The sequence below is a fragment of the Pan troglodytes genome, chromosome 1 (assembly GCF_028858775.2).
Source record: "Pan troglodytes isolate AG18354 chromosome 1, NHGRI_mPanTro3-v2.0_pri, whole genome shotgun sequence".
Lineage (NCBI taxonomy): Eukaryota > Metazoa > Chordata > Mammalia > Primates > Hominidae > Pan > Pan troglodytes.
The window spans coordinates 109,962,828-109,969,967 of NC_072398.2; the positions used below are offsets into that span (position 1 = coordinate 109,962,828).

The 7,140-nt window shown below is 45.2% G+C and overlaps 3 non-coding genes across 3 annotated transcripts; 2 read left to right on the plus strand and 1 right to left on the minus strand.

Annotated features, from left to right (window-relative positions):
• The first annotated feature begins 1,312 nt into the window (after positions 1-1,312).
• Positions 1,313-1,384, plus strand: TRNAE-CUC (transfer RNA glutamic acid (anticodon CUC)). Its single transcript has one exon. It is a non-coding gene; the product is annotated as a tRNA-Glu (tRNA).
• Positions 1,385-2,683: 1,299 nt separating this feature from the next.
• On the plus strand, positions 2,684-2,755 carry TRNAG-UCC (transfer RNA glycine (anticodon UCC)). The gene has a single exon. It is a non-coding gene; the product is annotated as a tRNA-Gly (tRNA).
• Positions 2,756-5,492: 2,737 nt separating this feature from the next.
• Positions 5,493-5,656, minus strand: LOC112207586 (U1 spliceosomal RNA). The gene has a single exon (XR_002942022.1). It is a non-coding gene; the product is annotated as a U1 spliceosomal RNA (small nuclear RNA).
• Positions 5,657-7,140: the final 1,484 nt, after the last annotated feature.

Below are 7,140 nucleotides of genomic sequence, written 5' to 3' on the forward strand. Positions count from 1 at the left end.
TGGCCAGGTTGGTCTCGAACTTCTGACCTCAGGTAATCCACCCGCCTCAGCCTCCCAAAGTCCTGGGATTACAGGCGTCTGAGCCACCGCGCCCGGCTTCCTCATAATTTTTTTTTTTTTTTTTTGAGACAAAGTTTCACTCTTGATGCCCAGGCTGGAGTGCAATGGCGCAATCTCCGCTCACTGCAACCTCCGCCTCCCGGGTTCAAACGATTCTCCTGCCTCAGCCTCCCGAGTAGCTGGGACTACAGGCGCCCGCCACCAGGCCGGCTACTTTTTGTATTTTTAGTAGAGACGGGGTTTCACTATGTTGGCCAGAATGATCTCGATCTCTTGACCTCGTGATCCACCCGCCTCGGCCTCGCAAAGTGCTGGGATTACAGGCATTAGCCACCGCGCCCGGGACCTCGTAATTTTTAAAGGTTAAAGGCCCTGAGTTTCTCTTAGTCTCCCACTAGTGAGTTGAGCTCAGATCCTGCTGAGCACCAAGTACCTCTAGGCTGAGTGATTTTCACTCGTCTGTAATATTTGTTTTAACAGTTTGGCCTACAATTCACACGACATGAAAAAAGGTACAGTGGGCCCAGGATCTCCTAGTGTTACTCGCATGACGTCTTTTATGTTCCTTAAGGAAAAGTTCCTGGTTGTTTTTGGCAAAGACGTAGCTGGGTCTCTACTTTTCTAATGTTCACAATTCCGGAAATCACTGCAACTACAAGGAGGTGAGCTTCCTCTCTGTCTCACCCTCCTCTCTCCGGACATTGGTCTCTGGTCTTGGGGACTGTAATCACGTGTACACGATGCTCCCTAGGCTCTGAGAGCTGGGCTGGAGAATTCTTTCACAATGTTTTCTACTGCAGGAAAGAAGTACCGGGAAGAAGCCCCAACATAGGAAAGGCCCAGTATGCAAGAATCTCAGAATCTAGGCAGTGAAAAATAATATGAAAAAGAATAAGTGGAAATAAACTTTTAGTTAGAATCATGTAATTTTTTTTTTTTTTTTTTGAGGAAGGCTCTGGCCCTGTCATCAAGTTGGAGTGCAGTGGCACGATCAAGGCTCGCTGCAACCTCCGCCTACCAGGCTCAAGCGATCCGGCCTCTCGGGTAGATGGGACTACAGGCAAGCGCCACCACGCCCGGCTAATTTTTTTGTGCTTTTGATAGAGCCCGGGTTTGCCACTTTGCCCAGGCTGGTCTCGAACTAGTGAGCTCAAGCAATCTGGCCACTTTGGCTTCAGTGTTTAGCAGTTACAGGCACGAACAGCAGCACTTAGTAGAATCATATAGCTGCAACCGGGAAGGTTTAGCATCCTCCCTGGTGGTCTAGTGGTTAGGATTCGGCGCTCTCACCGCCGCGGCCCGGGTTCGATTCCCGGTCAGGGAAAGAGTAGTACTTCCTTTTACTGCTTTCTCTCAGATCTTTTAAATAAACATTATCTGCTAGTCAATCTTCCCCATCCCACTGAAAACTGAAATACAGAAAATGTAGAAAAACACAAATAAAGAAATCGCTCACCATTCTATCACCCGAAGACCACTCAATATCTAGGTTTTGAAACAAAGTGGAAGTATGCAATAATACTATTTTATCACCAGCTGTTTTTGTTGTTGTTGAGACGGAGTTTCGCTGTCGTTGCCCCAGGCTGGAGTGCAGTGGCGCGATCTCGGCTCACTGCAACCTCCGCCTCCCGGGTTCAAGCGATTCTCCTGCCTCAGCCTCCCAAGTAGCTGGGATTACAGGCCTGCGCTACCACGCCCGGCTAATTTTGTATTTGTAGTAGAGACGGGGTTCACCATGTTGGTGAGGCCGGTCTCGAACTCCTGACCTCAGGTGATCCACCCGCCTCTGCCTTACCAAAGGGACGGGATTATAGGCGTGAGCTACCATGCTCGGCCAACACCAGCTATTTTTAAGGTTAACAATGTATTTCTAACACTGCAGTGGAAATAAATATCCTTCAGTAACGTATTTTCTTTCAATTTAATTACTGGATTTTCGAAAAGGTAATATATTTACATGGTTTAGGATTCAAATATACAAAAGGGCAGAACTGATAAACCTGACTTTCACCTCTACCATTTATTTTCTCTCTAATGAAGTAACCGCTGTTAAGTTTCTTCATTATGTTAGAGACGTTTTATGCAAATGCAAGTACATGCATATATACATACGTATATATATTTAAACATTCTCTCCCCCTTGTACAAATGGAAGTAATCTATACACACTTTCTGCACTTTGCCTTTTCCATTTAACAGTATATTTTGGAAGTACTTACAGATTAGACATGAAGAACTTCCTCATTCTTTCTTCTGGCACATAGCATTCCGTTGTATGGATTTTCCATAATTAGTTTAGCCAGCTTCCTATTATAGACACTTAGGTTATTTCTAGCCCTTTGCTCTTTGGAAAAAAAAAATGCTGTCATATACGGTCTTGTACATATGTAATTTTGCGCATGTGTGGAATAAATGTCCAGGAAACTAGAATTGACTTTTCTTAAAGCTGTGAAACAAGATACTACTACAGAATTTTTAATAGGAGAAATTCCAGAGAGCTTCCTTTTAATTTTCCTCTTGTAGGTTTTTCCTGCAGTCTAAATTGCTTAGCCTAGAAATAAACGGGAAGACAAACCTGATTATTTAGTTCTGATACTCTAAAGGAAGCAAGCGTGTTTCAGATGCGTTGGTGGTATAGTGGTGAGCATAGCTGCCTTCCAAGCAGTTGACCCGGGTTCGATTCCCGGCCAACGCAGTATCGGTTCTTCTTTTCAGCTTTTTAGACTGAGTAGGCCTGGAAACCGAGCAAAGTAGGGAACACAGGAAAAGAGTTTTGACCACTTTTGTGTCCTAGGTCTGCACCAGTATGGTCTGTCCCTCCCACAGCAAACATCTGTATTTTGGTAACTGCACGTGCGCGCCTAGCCCGTCTGATGGGTTCGGCCGCTGGCGTCCAAACAATAACTCTCCTAGGGGTCTGGGGAAGTTAACAATAACTCTCCTAGGGGTCTAAGGAAGTGTCTGAAATAGAGGCTGGTTGGATTTGTTTTTCTGAATCGGCAGAGGTGGCTCTGATATATTTATGAGTCAAGATGAGGAAGTCAGCACAAGCTCCCACAATGCCAGACAGAGAGTACGCAGCGCTTCTTGTACCTGTGACGGAAGCAAGAAATTAAGACGGGGCTCTCATCCCCTCCCCAAATAAAATAGAGCAGTGGTCATGCCTAGTGAAAAGTTAGAGGGAACTCGCCCAATGTTGGGTTTCTTCAGATATATGTGTGTGTGTGTATATATATATATATTTATATTTATATATGTATATTTATATATATTTATATGTATATATATTTATATATTTATATATATTTATATATTTATGTATATATATATTATATATATATTTATATATATTTTATATATTTATATATATTTTTTATATATATTTATATATATTTACATATATATGTGTGTGTATATATATATATATATCTCCAAATATCTTAAAGACACTGCCCTTCATCATTCCATGCCATTAGACATTTATAGGACCATGCATGGTGATCTCCTCCACACAAAAATAAATACTGGTGCAGAACAGGTAAGTGTACTATAAATTGAGTACATCAGCTTTTGGGCATTTTAAACCATTGGTCAGACACGTTGGAGCAAGAGGGCAGGTTGATAGCAAGAGGGAGTGTTTCTCTTTCAGTTTTCCAATAGCAAAGTGATGTTTGCCACTGTCATTTCAGAGTGAGGTGACAAATTGTTGTTGTTGTTTGGTTTTGTGGGGTTTTTTGTTTGTTTTTGAGACAAGGTCTCACTGTCCCCCAGGCTGGAGTGCAGTGGCACGATCAGGGTTACTTCTGCCTTGACCTCATGAATTCAAGCAAACCTCCTTACTAATCCTCCCGAGTAGCTGGGACTACAGGCACGTGACACCACACCCTGGGGTGTAAACTGGGATTTTATATTTTCAGTTGGCTCCCTAATGGAATAGGTTCCCTTACTATTCTGGAATACAGATTGTCTTCATGGTTGCCATTCTCGTGTGCATTATATTTCTACTAACCTGCTAAATTTTTTTTTTTTTTTGAGACAGAGCCTCACTCCGTTGCCCAGGCTGTATTGCATGCAGTGGCAGGATCTCAGCTCACTGCAATCTCTGCCTCCTGGGTTCAAGCGATTCTCCTGCCTCAGCCTCCTGAGTAGTTGGGATTACAGCCTTACTGACATACACCACCACGCTGGGCATTTTTTTTTTTTTTTTTTGGTATTTTTAGTACAGACGGGGTTTCGCAATGTTGGTCAGGCTGGTCTCGAATTCCTGACCTCAGTTGATCAGAAGTAGGTGAGGTCAGAAAACGCACCCTGGGAGAGGCTGGCAAATTGCCCAGAACGGCCATCGCTAGGCCTGGGGTTTTCTTCTGTACTGAAATACTACTATTCATGTAGTGCGGGGACAAAACCAATTAGATACTTCTGGGAGTTAAAAAGAGATGAATTTACAGTGCCATTTGAGAGGGGTATTAAGGAATTTGCCAGGGTACTGACGCGTGTCAGGTACAAACCGCAGGTTGAGAGAGAGCTAAGTATTTTCTGTCCATGAAGGTGATAAGGGGGTTCTTGAAGAAAGAGGGACGTGGGAGGACACTGGCGCCAGAAATAGGAAAGGGCTGCTTGGGGGTGGGAAGGATGGGTCGGGGTGCTATCTAGAATGTTGCCTGGCAGTGGATGTAGGATGTAGAAGCGAGACATTAAACAAGAAGCTATCGCTTAAATAAAGTCTGAAGAAAGACTAGATATGTAAACGGCAGGAGATAGTAGGGAAACTGGACCCGTCTCCTCATAAAACTTCCCGCCTTATATTTCAGGGAGGATCGCAGCGCATTTCGGCCAAGACAGGTGAGACTGCGGTTCTGACCTGTGGGCCTCGATGAATTGCGTTAGGGCACCTGGGCTCCGGGAGAGCCGTTCCACTCCGCAAAGTAAGCGTGTTATGTCTGCAAACGAACGGGGACACTAAGAGCCCCAAAGGCCCTGCTTTCATCCCAAAGAACAGCCCCCGTCTGCGTAGTTTGTACCTGGCTCTGTGAGGTGAGAACACATTCCCCGCTAGCACAGAAATCCTACAAACTCCTGAGGGGGCTGCGGTTAGAAGCAGACGCTGTGTAAAAGGGGACTCTGGAGGCTAGAGAAAAACACGAAAATCTTCCCAGAGCGTGAGAACCCAAACGCTGGAGACCGTGGATCAGTTTCTGCAATAAGCAGCCTTATGTTCAAAGGGAAGAGATATGCAGTCTTCGCGCTAGTTTAGCCTGTGATAGGCTGACACTTCTTACTTCTCCAGCAAGAAAGACAGCGACATGCCACTTCCTATTTTGCAGGGTTCTGACTGTAACAGTAATACTTAAGGGCACCAAAAGAAACACAAGCCAATAAAGAAAAGCAGTAACAATTAACGTACAGTCTATTTTTTAAACCAGAAAATAAATCAGGGGAAAGCGCGGACGCAGTCCCCCACTACCACAAATTATGCAGTCGAGTTTCCCACGTTTGGGGAAATCGCAGGGGTCAGCACATCCGGAGTGCAATGGATAAGCCTCGCCCTGGGGAAACCACCTTCGTGATCATGGTATCTCCCCTGCCAGGTAAGTATGAATTCCTACACCTCCGCCCCGCCACAGCCTCACACGCCTCACCCTTTACACGCACGGTCACTTCCCCGCGCACCCGCGAGCCCTCCTAGCCCTGACACACAGCTGGGACTCTCAGGTCCGACCAGCGGTCCTGAACCCGCTCCCACGGCACGGGAACTCCTTAGTGGCGAAGCACCAGCCCCTGCGCTGCCTCATCTACATAGAAATCGCCCTATCCGTGATGTCACCGACAGCGCCTTTCCCAGTCCCCGTCTGCTCTTCCGCCCCACCCTCCGCCAACTCAGCCGATCAACCCGCTGCCGGAGCTGGCGGAGGAAGTGACGTCTGTCTCTTTCTCCTTTTCCTCCTGCCATTGTCCTTTGGGGAGGTGCGCAGAGACCCCGCGTCTGGTCTCCCCCTAAGACTGTGGTACTAGATCTGTGTCCTGCAGAGAACCCTTCTGGCGGCCAACAGGAAGCTTGTGCACCCTTCTTCAGATAATGTCTTTTAATGTGCAGACTTGAACGTTTAGGAATACAAGGAAAACCGGTTCCTTTCAAACCTGTTTATCTTTGTGATGTAGCATTCCGCTTAAAGTTGAAAGCCGTTCAATGTCAGAGAGAAAACATATCTATGAAACCAGAGAGGCTGCTCAGATGGGTTGCAAACTAGCCATCCTTACTGGTTTTACCACTAGAAGTGTTACAAAGACAGTTGTCCAATTTTATGAATCTTGAAGGGTTTTTTGTTGTTGTTGTTATTTCAAATACAGTGTAATACAAAAATATGTGGCCCCCGCAGAGACGATTGGACACTCTCAGGCATGGTGATGGACTTTGTCATCTCTTCCACGGCCATCTCAGAACCTTAGTGCTTACCTCATATTAGTATTTTATATTCTCCAAAGACACAAAAAGAATCCCAATTTGACAAAACAAACAAACAAAAAAACATCTAGGGCATGTCTTATTTGAGGCGCTTAACAAATGACTGGATCATCTCCCTTGTATATAACCCAGAAAACACTGTGAAGTAGAGCAAAATTGGAAAGCCCAAGTCAAAGACCATTTGCAAATTTCAAGTAGATTCCAGTCTGTTGCTCAAATCACAAAACATGAAATGGAGGGGTCTCCCTTAGAGACCATAAAGTCTGTGACATGGTGGCCAGTTGGGTCACTGGAAAACATGGCAAAATATTGAAAATGAGGGATTAGGTGAGAGTGTAGCAACTGAACACTAAATGCTTGATCCAGGTGCCATTCCCTGGATACTGACAGGGAGACACATTGTCCAGGTAATACTGGAAAAATACTTTCTATAATGTAAACCACAAATAAAATTCCAAGCCCCTCAACTATTTGAATGCACCCCTCCTCTCAGCCAGGGTCATTCCAAAGTTAACCTGAAAAACTGGTTCAGACCATGATGGGAAGTAGGGGTCAGATATGCCTCATTATACCCTCCTTCCTTTGGAATTCAGGCACAACTGACCAGCACATCCGAC